Here is a 13,872-nt window from a genome sequence, read left to right on the forward strand (position 1 = left end):
AGCGCCATTGACGATCCTCCACTGTGTGGAATTCAGGGTCTTTTCAATTTGACGACCGGAGAAAGCCTATTTCAACAAAGCAGACATATCTGTTAATTGTCTTTCTGTGTGCCATTCTCTGTTCGACAAAGTAGTTCTGCCGGTATAAGTCTGAAACCCCAGGAAAGCATATCAGATTGTCTGCCGTCTCTAGGGCTACCATATATCAGATTGTCTGGCGTCTCTAGGGCTACCATATATCAGATTGTCTGCCGTCTCTAGGGGTACCATATATCAGATTGTCTGCTGTCTCTAGGGCTACCATAGAATAACATAGAGTCATCAGCATATGACAATAGACTGCTGGATCTTTACCGGCAAAGCCTGCCTTCACATTGTATCACGATAAGTGGTAGCATGAAAATGGACTTGATACAATCAGAATTGAATTGCATCTAAATGGCACAGAGCTCTGATGAATTTCTGACATCTTCTTTAAATCAGTGTTAACTCAGTAATACAGACACTTTTCTCCACTTGTCTCTAGACGCCACACATGACTACACGATATGAAGCAACACCTGTTATAATCTCCCCGTCATAATCCCCCTGTCATAATCCTGTCATAATCCCCCTGTCATAATCCCCTTGTGTATAATTTCATCTGCGAGGGAAAAAAACAAGGCAATAATAGCCGGCGACACAAAAGCATAATGTTTATGCCTGACTTTATTGTGATGAGCCTGTTTAATTTACTGTAATGGCGAGTGCCGCTACAGAGAGAGGGAAAGGACATTCTCGTGATGAGATGCAATGATTACCGGGATTGGTCAACCAGAAAATGAAGAAAAGACACATCATTACGGGGATAAGAAATGGGAAAAAGATGCGGGCTTATAAAACCACGTCAAAATACCGGCTCGCTATTCTCCCCAATTAAACATGCTACACGTACACCGACAGCTTTGAGCTTTCCAACTGAACAATGATTTGATTGGAGGGCCTGTTGCATCGCCATTGCATAGAAAGGTTAGGGGATGCTGTACCAATCAATCAATCATCAATCATACACATGATAAGACACACACTCTACACACACGTACACATGGATTTTGTATTGTAGATATGTGGTAGTAGAGTAGTGGCCTGAGGAAACTTAACTTAACGTGTGAAAAGTGTTATGAAATGTAATACCATGTAATATTTTAAATTGGATATAACTGCCTTAATGTTGCTGGACTAGTGGGGATCCTTAATACATACAAATACATTGTCACTTGGGCTCTATATTCTCGTGTCTTCCTGCGTCTGTTGAGTGTCAGGTGACGGGTTGAGGAAACAAACATGGAAGCTCAGGGTGCTCATTCTACTTTTATTTAAATAATTATAAAAATGATTAACCGCAAACTCTCCCCTCAGCTCTTCTGAAAGGTGGACCTAAACCCATGCCATTAAATATTAAAAACAAAAAAACATGTTTTAAGTGAGAATAGGCATGGTCTGAAGCCAAAAAATTCACATGAGCACCACAGTGCCTATTCCACCCATGCTCGAACACTTACTTCAGTAGCTATGTTGGTATTGTACTTCAAACTTTGTGTAGGCAGGTTGGTTAGGATTCAAACCTTCTCAAACAGCCTAATTCATACTCTGAGAGGAGGTGCTTCCACAATAATATGATTTTTACAGCATACAAGGTAAAGTATTGGATTCTTCACACACCACAGTAAGACATTAGCCCATTATGCTACCTTTCATGCTTTTTTTGTATTAAATGAAAGTAAGCTTTGCTTTTATACTTACAATACCATCATCCTTGATTGAGCTGTTCTGTCTTGTAGTAATGTGGTGCATACCTGTATTTCCTTAAACCTTTATTTTAGCAATACATGTCATTGGGGAAAAAATATTATAATGACATCCTTTTTTTGGTCAGTAGGTGCTCAACATAACAACAGGTGGTGGTGTGTTGGACACAGTAGCTCAGATAGATATAACCTGTCTGCATTCCTGATTTCTGTAACTGTTAGCTTACGTGTAATATTGACATAAGTTCAGAACCTCCTCCTGTGGTCATTTACAATAAACACCTGCTACTCCCTGCGCTTGAAACCAGCTCTCTGTCTCCCATCGCATTCATTATAGAATACCTCACCAAAAACGACAGATTGATTCAGCGGAGCTGCAGCTACGTCTGGCCAGACAGGAGGAATGAATTGCGACCTCCTTCACCAGTCCATTCCTGCTTCACCGATATCAGGTGCCACAGCCTCCTCTCGTTCATCTCCCCCATATCCATGCCTAATAAATACCACGGATCCCAGTGTAACCTGTACATAGACCATCACTCCGCTGACTTCACCTCTGACAAAGACAGGGTGGACTTCGTCATCTCCCTAATCATAGGCAAAGCTCTGGATTGGGTCACAGCACTGTGTGCCGCTCAAAGTGCTGATCTGTCCTCTGAATCAGGTGTTTGACCATTCAGTTTCAGGTCGTCACACCGGGGACCTGTTATGTGAGCTGCGACAGGGCCGTCACTCCACCACTGAGTATGTCCTGGAGTTCTGCACCATGGCTGCCTGCAGTGGATGGAGTGAACCAGCTCTCCTTATAGTCTACCGGAGGGGTCTTAATCAGGAGTTACAGACCGAACTGGCCTGCAGAGGATATTTAATGGACCTCAACCAATACATCTGGATGTCCATATCCATTGGCAACCTACTGGTGGACCGCAGACCTATACAGTCGACCATGGCCTGCGAGTCTTCCAGGCCCATGCAACTCGGCCGTGCCCCTCTCACGCCTGCCGAGAGACATCGAAGGTTATGTGAAAACCTGTGCCTCTATTGTGGAGAGAGTAATCACCTACTCAATAGCTGTCCGTTTCGCCCCCCACGAAGGGGTGACCACAACCCCTCCACTTCCGCCCGGGTAAGCACCTCTACGTTTTTGAATATTACCAAAAGGCAGGTCAGTATCCCGGCTCTTCTTTCTGCTGATAGGCTCATTCAGTTTGTGGAGGGACTAGTGGACTCGGGGGCGACAGGTAATTTAATTGACGAACAATTGGCACAACAGTTAAGAGTCAAACTAATCCCTGTTAAGCTTCCCCTTAGGATTAATGCGCTGGACGGACAACCTCTCGGAACTGGTCTTGTGACTCGCATGACCAAAAGTATCACCCTTTAGATTGGCCTCCTACACTCTGAGGTCATTCAGTTAATGGTGTTGTCTTTGCCTAAAGAACACCTCATCCTCAGTCACCCCTGGCTAAGCCTTTACGACCCTACAATCTCCTGGCGGCAAGTGGAACTGCTGTCAAGGTCTCCCACCTGTTTTAAGAACTGCTTCAATCTACCCTGTTGAGCCACGTCTATAGAAGGATCGGAGAATGACTCCATAACCACTCCAGAGCCTCACTCCATCCCTGCATAGATTACTGACCTCTCAATGACCTTACCATCAATAATTGCTTCCCTCTTCCTCTGATTCCGGCCGTACTAGAACAAGTTGGACAGGCTACCATCTACTTCAAACTCGACCTACGTAGTGCTTACAACCTGGTCAGTATACGAAGTGGGGATGAGTGGAAGATGGCGTTCATCACTGCTAGGCGTCACTACGAATACCTGGTTATTATCTACGGTCTCACCAATGCCCGCAGTCTTCCAGTCCTTCATGAATGAAGTTTTCCAGGACATGATCAACCAGTTCCTCATCGTGTACATTGACGATAGCTTGATCTACTCTCACTCCATTGCAGAACATGTACAGCATGTGTAACAGGTCCTCCAATGACTACAGGACCACCATCTGTATGTCAAGGCTGAGAAGAGCGCCTTTCACTTTACCACAGTAACCTTCCTAGGTTTTGTGTTGACACCAGGAGGGGTTAACATGGATGAAGGCAAAGTCACGACCGTGCTTAGCTGGCCCAAACCTACCACTGTAAAGGAACTACAACGTTTCCTAAGATTTTCCAACTACTACCGCCGGTTCATCTGAAACTGCAGCAGCACAACCACCCCTCTCTCAGCTCTCACCAGTCAAAAAAACAGTACCCTCCAATGGACCGACACCGCCCTTACTGCATTTGAGACCTTTAAAGTCCTCTTCACCTCTGCACCCATTCTTAGGCAGCCATATCCTACCCTTCCTTTTTTTCTGGAGGTTGATGCAGCCGAGGTCGGCGTAGGAGCGGTTCTCTCTCAGCGGGTAGGGCCACCTCCCAAATTCCACCCATGTGGATTCTTTTCCAAGAAACTGTCACCCGCTGAGAGGAACTATGATGTCAAGAACCGAGAACTCCTCGCCATTAAGCTGACTATCGAAGAGTGGCGCCACTGGTTAATTAAGAGGGAACTCATCACCCATTCCTTGTCCTTACCGACCACCGCAATTTGGAGTACTTAAGGCGTGATAAGAGGCTCAACCCCAGACATGCTCGCTGGGCACTCTTCTTCACCCGTTTCAACTTCACTGTCACCTATCTGCCTGGCAAGAAAAATGTGGCTGATTCCTTATCCCATCTATTTGACTCCCCTTCCTCTAACCCAGCTCCTGAGCCCATCCTGCCTCTGTCTTGTGTCGTAGGACCCATACAGTGGGAAATCCAATCCGCCGTCCAAGAGGCCCTACAACATGACCCAGCACCTCCCGACACCCCTGCAGGCAAGACCTACATTCCGGCGTCCATCAGACCCCAACTAATTCAGTGGTGCCATACCTCTCTGAGTTCTGGCCATCCCGGGATCACCCAGACCACGGAGGTACTGACACGCAAGTTCTGGTGGTCATAACTAACAGCAGATGTACGAGATTACGTTCTTTCCTGTTCCGTCTGTGCATGGGCAAAGAGTCCTCGCCAACTATCTACCGGTAAGCTCGAGCTTTTACTACACCACACAGATCATGGTCCCACATCGCCATGGATTTCCTCTCTGATCTGCTAGACTCTTCGGGCTTCACTACTACCACTACTTTAGTGGTAGTGGACCGGTTCTCCAAGATGCCAACTCATCCCCCTTCCGCATCTACCTAATGCCATGAAAATGGCCAAGTGCATGTTCCAAAAGGTGTTTTGTCTGTTTGGGATCCCGGAAGACATCATTTCGGGTTGGGGATCCCAGTTCGTCTCCACTGACTGGGGGTCTCTATCAGCCTATCCTCCGGATACCATCCGAGTGAAGTCGCTATCTAGCCTGAGCCGAATACGCACAGAACTCCCTGGTGCATTCTTCACTCCATCTCACTCCTTTCCAGTGTGTCCTCGGATACCAACCCCCCGTGTTCCCGCGGGAGACAGAGCCCGGAACTGTGCCTGCCGTTGATGAGTGGTTTCGGCAGAATGAGCAGGTTTGAGAGACCGTACATGGGCACCCACTTAAAGTTTCCCTCTCTCAGAAACGGTTCGCTGACCGGTGTCGCCGACCTATTCCACTCTTCCAGCCTGGGAAACGTGTGTGGCTCTCTACCCGGGACATCTGGCTTTGTGACCCCTGCAAAAGTTCAGTCCCCGGTTCATTGGTCCCTTCAAAATAACACACCGCATCAATTCTGTCACCTACCATCTCCCCGCCATTCCTGTATCTCCTCATCCTTCCATGTGTCCCTTCTCAAGCCTGTGAGGTACAGCCCTCTCCATCCTCCAGTGGCGCACCTCGGCACACCCCCTCCGTTTGACGTTGGCGGTGCACCGGCTCATTCCGCCCAAGCCCTCCTTGACTCCAAGCGCCTGGGTGGTCGCATCCACTACCTGGTGGATTGGGAATGGTACGGACCCAAAGAACAATACTGTGTCCCCGCCCAGGACATCCTCGACCCAGCCATGATCCTGGCTTTCCACCGTAACCGTCTTGACTGCCCAGCTCCGTCCCCGGGGGAGGCCCCCTGCTCAGCTTCTTAGGCCCTCAAAAGCCGCCAGTGGGGAGGAGGGGGGGGGGGGGGTACTGTAACGTCTGCTTCCAACTCACAGTCTCAAACACATAGATCCCCTGAACGCAGCTCACTTTCCAGCTCACACTCTCAAACACATAGGTCCCCTGAAATGTAGCTCACTCTCCAGATCCCAATCACCTGAATTCTGATCACCTGTTCACACACCTGTATGTCATTATCACACACTATTTAGTTCAGTTCTTTGCACCCCATCATTGTGGGGTATTGTTTGTTTTATGACACGCTTCTATTCGGAGCTCTGTTTTTCCCGTAATTGAATCCTCCCGTGTTTGATAGTTTTTGCCTGCCTCACTAACGACGCATTTTGCCTAATCCCTGTCTGTACCTTAGCCTATAAGATTTCCTGTTATCAACCTATTGCCTGATCTCCCGGACGACTTTACTAGCCTTTTCCCAGGCTGTACTGTTGCCTTTTTGGACCCCCTGTATATGAACTTCGGCCTGCCCCTGGACCCAGCTACCTGCCTCCTCCTGTGGTCCTTTACAATAAACACATGCTGCGCCCTGCGCTTGAAACCAGCTCTGTCTCCCATCGTGTTCATTACATGATTATGCAACATTATTATCAATATTATAATACAGTTTAACACGTGCTCTCCTTGTGAACCCTCACAATGTTGTGGGTTTTATTGGTTTTATTTATTGATAGGACCCCAGCTCATAATCCTACTGATCATTGCTCAAAGCAAATTGGTGAGAGCAAGGAAATAAAGACTGAAGCAAATATTTACTATGCGATTAAACAATGCAGCTGGCTAGATGACTACAGGAGTGTGAAATATGGATAAGCTGTTCTCAATGGAATGGTTCTGAAATATTCTCTCTCGCCAAGGCGAGGTTTGACCGTGAACATATCATAGTCATTCACCTCGGTGGAAACGACTTGGGACGAACAAATGGGACAGCCCTGGTGTGTCAGATACGAGCTGATTTGGAGGTAGTCATACGAATGTTCCCTGGGACAACGGTGGTCTACTCTGACATTACACAGTGGAGGAGTTGGATGTTCTTGTTGGATGAGGACAATAAACAAGTGCATAGAGATGGCCCAGCGCTCACATGATATATGCCTACATAATTATAACCACTAGGCTAATAATAAATCACATATTTTTTAATGGTATTCTACTTCCGGCGCCGAAAAGAGATGGCCGCCTCGCTTCGCGTTCCTTGGAAAATATGCAGTATTTTGTTTTTTTATGTGTTATTTCTTACATCGGTACCCCAGGTAATCTTAGGTTTCATTACATACAGTCGGGAGGAACTACTGAATATACGATTAACGTCAACTCATCATCGTTCCTACCAGGAATATGACTTTCCCGAAACGGATCCAGTGTTTTGCCTTCAACCCAATACAATGGATCTGATCCCAGCTGGCGACCCTGTGCAACGCCGTAAAAGGGGCAAACGAGGCGGTCTCGTGGTCAGGCTTCGGAGACGGGCACATCGCGCTCGCCTCCTAATGCATACCTATGCGCAATGTCCAGTCTCTTGACAATAAGGTTGATGAAATCCGAGCACGGTAGCATCCAGAGAGACATCAGGGATTGCAACGTGCTCTGCTTCACGGAAACATGGCTAACTCAAGAGACGCTAACGGAGTCGTGGCAGCAGCTGGTTTCTTCATGCATCGCGCCGACAGAAACAAACATCTTTCTGGTAAGAAGAGGGGCGGGGGGTATGCCTCATGATTAACGAGACGTGGTGTGATCATCATAACAACACACAGGAACTCAAGTCATTCTGTTCACCTGATCTAGAACTCCTCACAATCAAATGTCGACCGCATTATCTACCAAGGGAATTCTCTTCATCATAATCACAGCCGTATATATTCCCCCCAAGCAGACACATCGATGGCCCTGAACGAACTTTTATCTGACTCTTTGTAAACTGGAAACCACACACCTGAGGCTGCATCATCGTAGCTGGGGATTTTAACAAGGCTAATCTAAAAACAAAACTCCCTAAATTCTATCAGCATATCGATTGTGCTACCAGGGCTGGAAAAACCCTAGATCATTGTTATACTAATTTCCGCGACGCATATAAGGCCCTCCCCCGCCCCCCTTTCGGAAAAGCTGACCACGACTCCATTTTGTTGATTCCAGCCTACAAACAGAAACTAAAACAACAAGCTCCCGCGCTCAGTCTGTTCAACACTGGTCCGACAAATCTGAATCCACGTTCAAGACTGCTTCGATCACGCGGATTGGAATATGTTCCGCACTGCGTCCAACAACAATATTGACGAATATGCTGATTCGGTGAGCGAGTTCATTAGGAAGTGCATTGACGATGTCGTACCCAGCAACGATTAAAACATTCCAAACCAGAAACCGTGGATTGACGGCAGCATTCGCGTGAAACTGAAAGCGCGAACCACTGCTTTTAACCAGGGCAAGGTGACCGGAAGCATGACCGAATACAAACAGTGTAGCTATTCTCTCCGCAAGGCAATCAAACAGGCTAAGTCCCAGTACAGAGACAAAATCGAGTCGCAATTCAACGCTCAGACACAAAGAGGTATGTGGCAGGGTCTACAGTCAATCACGGATTACAAAAAGAAAACCAGCCCCGTCGCGGACCAGGATGTCTTGCTCCCAGACAGGCTAAACAACTTTTTTGCCCGCTTTGAGGACAATACAGTGCCACTGACCGGCCCCCTACCAAAACCTGCGGGCTCTTCTTCACTGCAGCCGAGGTGAGTAAAACATTTAAACGTGTTAACCCTCGCAAGGCTGCAGGCCCAGACGGCATTCCAGCCGCGTCCTCAGAGCATGCGCAGACCGCTGGCTGGTGTGTTTACGGACATATTCAATCAATCCTTATCCAGTCTGCTGTCTCCATGCTTCAAGAGGGCCACCATTGTTCCTGTTCCCAAGAAAGCTAAGGTAACTGAGCTAAACGACTACCGCCCGTAGCACTCACTTCCGTCATCATGAAGTGCTTGAGAGACTAGTCAAGGACCATATCACTCCACCCTACGGCACCGACCCAGACCATCCATCAATTTGCTTACCGACCAATAGGTCCACAGACGACGCAATCGCAACCACACTGCACACTGCCCTAACCCAACTGGAAAGAGGAATACCCATGTGAGAATGCTGTTCATCGATTACGCTCAGCATTTAACACCATAGTACCCTCCAAACTCGTCATCAAGCTCGAGACCTGGGTCTCGACGCCCTGTGCAACTGGGTCCTGGACTTCCTGACGGGCCGCCCAGGTGGTGAGGGTAGGTAACAACATCTCCACCCGCTGATCCTCAACACTGGGGCCCACAAGGGTGCGTTCTGAGCCTCTCCTGTACTCCCTGTTCACCCACGACTGCGTGGCCATGCACGCCTCCAACTCAATCATCAAGTTTGGCGGATGACACTACAAGTGGTAGGCTTGATTACCAACAACGACGAGACGGCTACAGGGAGGAGGTGAGTGGCCCTCGGAGTGTGGGTCAGGAAAATACCTCACACTCAACGTCAACAAAACAAAGGAGATGATTGTGGACTTCAGGAAAACAGCAGAGGGAGCACCCCCTATCCACATCGACGGGTCAGTAGTGGAGAAGGTGAAAGTTTTAAGTTCCTCGGTGACACATCAGGACAAACTGAATTGGTCACACACACAGACAGCGTTGTGAAGAAGGCGCAGCAGCGCCTCTTCAACCTCAGGAGGCTGAAGAAATTCGGCTTGTCACCAAAGCACTCACAACTTCTACAGATGCACAATCGAGAGCATCCTGTCGGGCTGTATCACCGCCTGGTACGGCAACTGCTCCGCCCACAACCGTAAGGCTCTCAGAGGTAGTGAGGTCTGCAGAAGAACGCACCACCGGGGCAAACTACTGCCCTCCAGCACACCTACACCACCCGATGTCACAGGAGGCCATAAAGATCATCAAGGACAACATCCACCCGAGCCACTGCCTGTTCACCCGCTATCATCCAGAAGGCGAGTCAGTACAGGTGCATCAAAGCAGGGACGAGAGACTGAAAAACAGCTTCTATCTCAAGGCCATCAGACTGTTAAACAGCCACCACTAACATTTAGCGGCCGCTGCCAAATACTGACTCAACTCCAGCCACTTTAAAAATGGGAATTGATGGAAATTATGTAAAAATGTACCTAGCCACTTTAAACAATCCACTTAATATAATGTTACATACCTACATTACCCATCTCATATGTATATACTGTACTCTATATCATCTACTGCATCTTGCCATCTTTATGTAATACATGTACACTAGCCACTTTAAACTATGCCACTTTATGTTTACATACCCTACTACTCATCTCATATGTATGAACCGTACTCTAACTACGCATCTTGCACTTGCATGCAGTTCTGTACCACCACTCATTCATATATCTTTATGTACATATTCTTTATCCCTTTACACTTGTGTGTGTGTATAAGGTAGTAGTTGTGGAATTGTTAGGTTAGATTACTTGTTGGTTATTACTGCATTGTCGGAACTAGAAGCACAAGCATTTCGCTACACTCGCATTAACATCTGCTAACCATGTGTATGTGACTAATAATTTTTTATTTTTTATTTTTTAATTTTATTTTTTTGAGCAGGATATCACGTTGTTAAAAAAAATACCTAAATTGGTCATGCGTATATGTGGGCAAATTATAGACTTTTCAAGCGTTTTATGCAACATTATCGGCAAGTAACTACTGTGCCAAAGCGATTTAGAGTTGTTTAACGGGAGTGACGAGGGTGTGGATATAATGATAATGTAAATCATTATACTGCATGATTCTGTGCAAAATTACTATCACATTATTCAAAATATCGGAATTGGTAAAAAAAAAAGAAAGGTTATTCATGGCAACATATTAGGCAAGAATTAAGTGTAGGCAAAGTGATCGTGCCGGGGGTACAACATTTGATGTACAGTCACATTCACCGTAGTTGTCTGAAGCGTGCTATAAATTGCACAGCTGGCGATGCCTCATTGTGACTGGTTATTCCCCATCATTTGCAACAAGTCAATGAGGGTCATCACTATCTTTCTTTTGCAGTACATCAAACTGTCGTGATTACCAGCTGAGATAAACTATTATGAGTTGATTTTACAACTGGCTCAATGTTTATCTGCAGTTTTTTAACATCATCCCAAAACCTAGGCTGCATTCCAAACACTTAACAGACACAGCCTCTCCCCTCAGTCCTCAAATTAAGTGGACACTTCTGATTACGTTTCATGACGTCTGACAAGTTTACACTTGCAGGGCAAGGGGCGAGGTAGGAAGGAATTCATTTTAAACGGACCGCCCTTGCCTAGCTACTTCTGAAGAAGGTTTTTACTTACACTTGTATGTTGACTCCATATAGACGTTACACAACTTCTTCAGGCTCGGGTCCTTTATTCAGAATTTCCACCTGACTGACGTGCCCAAAGTAAACTGCCTGTTACTCAGGCCCAGAAGCCAGGATATGCATATAATTGGTATCATTGGATAGAAAACACTTTGAAGTTTGTATAAATGTTAAAAAATAATGTATGAGACTGTAACACAATTGATATGGTAGCCCGAAAATCTGAAGAAAAACCAACCAGAATTTTATTTTTTTGGGAGATCCCATGCTCTTTCAATGGAAAGCTATGGGTTCTATGTAATTCCAGCTCCCAGATTGCAATTCCTATGGCTTCCAGTAGATGTCAACAGTTTTTTTCAAGGTTTCAGGCTTGTTTCTTCCAAAACTAGGAATAATTTTGAGTTTTGGCACCGGGAGTCACAGTTGGGAAGGCTAATTTTACTTTTCTATTGAACATACTTCTTTCCGTATGAAATATTATAGTTTATTTACATTTTAGGGTACCTGAGGATTCAATAGAAATGTAGTTTGACTTGTTTTAACAAAGTTTAGCGGTATCTTTTTGGATTCCTTTGTCTGCATGTTGAACGGGTGGATTACTGAAATCGATGGCGCCAACTAAACAACTTTTTGGGATATAAAGAAGGATTTTATCTAACAAAACGACCATTCATGTTGTAGCTGGAACCCTTGGGATTGCAAACAGAGGAAGATTTTCAAAAAGTAAGTGATTATTTAATCGCTATTTGTTATTTTATGGAGCCTGTGCTGGTTGAAAAATATGTTGATGTGGGGCGCCATCCTCAAACAATCGTATGGTAAGCTTTCGCTGTAAAGCCTATTGTAAATCGGACAAAGCAGTTAGATTAACAAGAATTTAAGCTTTTAACCGATATAAGATACTTGTGTGTTCATAAATGTTAAATATTACGATTATTTATTTGAATTGCACGCCCTCCAATTTCACCGGATGTTGTTGACAGGTGTCCCGCTAGTGGGACGCCTAGCCTTAATTAACCTCTAACGAGCCTCTACCCCGGGTCCGGGAGCACCCCCCACCCCCCCACACACTGATTAGCATACCTAGCATAGCTTCACAAGTAGATAGTAGCATCTAAATATCATTAAATACAAGTCCAAGCACACCAGATGAAAGATACAGCTGCTTGTGAATAAAGCCACCATTTCAGATTTTAAAATGTTTACCAGGGAAGCAAATATGTAAATCTATTAGAAAACACGTAGCAAAATACACCACTATTCTAACTCCATCAGTTTTCTACTCCTTCAGGTGCTATCACCAATTCGCTCAACTAAGATATTGATATCCACTAACCAAGAAAAACCTTTTCAGATGACAGTCTGATACATATATGGTATAGGATAGTTTTTGTTAGAAAAAAGTGCATATTTCTCAGGTAAGAATGACAGTTTACAATTGCCACCCACCATCACAAATCGACTCGAATTAGCTAGATAGAGCACGTGTATGAGACATTTCTCATTTCATAAAGCATTTCATAAAAATAGACAAAGCATGCAATGGCAAGAACCAATTCCTGTGATTTCAGACCAATATTTCAGATTTTCCTAAGCGTTTTTCAGCGAAAACACAATAAATCGAATAAGTTAGCATACCACATGTGCAAACGTTACCAGAGCATCGATTCCAGCCAACAGCAGGCTATACGTAATCACCGCAAATATATAATTTTTTCACTATACCTTCTCAGAATCTTCCGTTGACATCTGTAAACATCATTTTACAATATACATATACAGTTTGGTTCGAAAGGTGCATATTTAGCCATACAAACCGTGGTTACACAATAACACATCTAGGAAATCAAGCCTCAATAGTCTGACTGCTATCTACTCAGAGTGATCTAGTTTTAATGAAAAGCTATCATATTACTTGAACTAAAAAATACAGGCGTGACAGGCCAATCGAAAGAACAAATTATTTCCTTTAATGAACCGCTGATTTACAATTTTTAAAATTATCCTTACTTTTCAATACAGGGTTGGCGCAAGTGAAGCTGATACCAACACAAAATGGCAGATAATATGCGTTATCAGAAATATTTCGACAGAACACGAGTTTAATCATATTAACATTGCTTTACTTGAGCTGTTATCCCAATCAGATCTTGGAGCAATGTATTCCTTTTCTATGTTATAAACGTCTTTTTGGTCGATAAGATGTCCTCTGATCACTTCGAAATGTCACCACACGACCGACACCGCTAAAACGTGTCACAACTTTCAAGAGTGCACAACAAAAATAAATTTTTATTTTGTATTTTCTTCCTTTTATTTTTCTAAATTCTCAATCGCACTAAACGGATATAAATTGCTATAAAACGGTTCAAAATTAAATACTTTATGATGTTTAACAACTTATAACAGACTGAAAACATACCGGAGAAATATTGCTTGTTGAACAACGATTTGGAACGAGGCAGTCCGATGTCCTTTACGCTTCAGCGCGCACAAGTGAGAAAGGGGGTCCAGCGGGGGGGGGGGGGGGGGGGGGGGGGGGGGGGGGGGGGGGGGGGGGGGGGGGGGGGGGGGGGGGGGGGACTGTACA

General features: G+C 45.2%; 1 protein-coding gene across 1 annotated transcript in view; it reads right to left on the reverse strand.

Moving 5' to 3' along the window:
• tnmd (tenomodulin) overlaps positions 1 to 13,872 on the reverse strand; it is an 81,836-nt gene that overhangs the window by 18,807 nt on the left and 49,157 nt on the right. The window lies entirely within an intron of this gene.

Source organism: Salvelinus sp. IW2-2015, linkage group LG6.2, assembly GCF_002910315.2.
Source record: "Salvelinus sp. IW2-2015 linkage group LG6.2, ASM291031v2, whole genome shotgun sequence".
NCBI lineage: Eukaryota > Metazoa > Chordata > Actinopteri > Salmoniformes > Salmonidae > Salvelinus > Salvelinus sp. IW2-2015.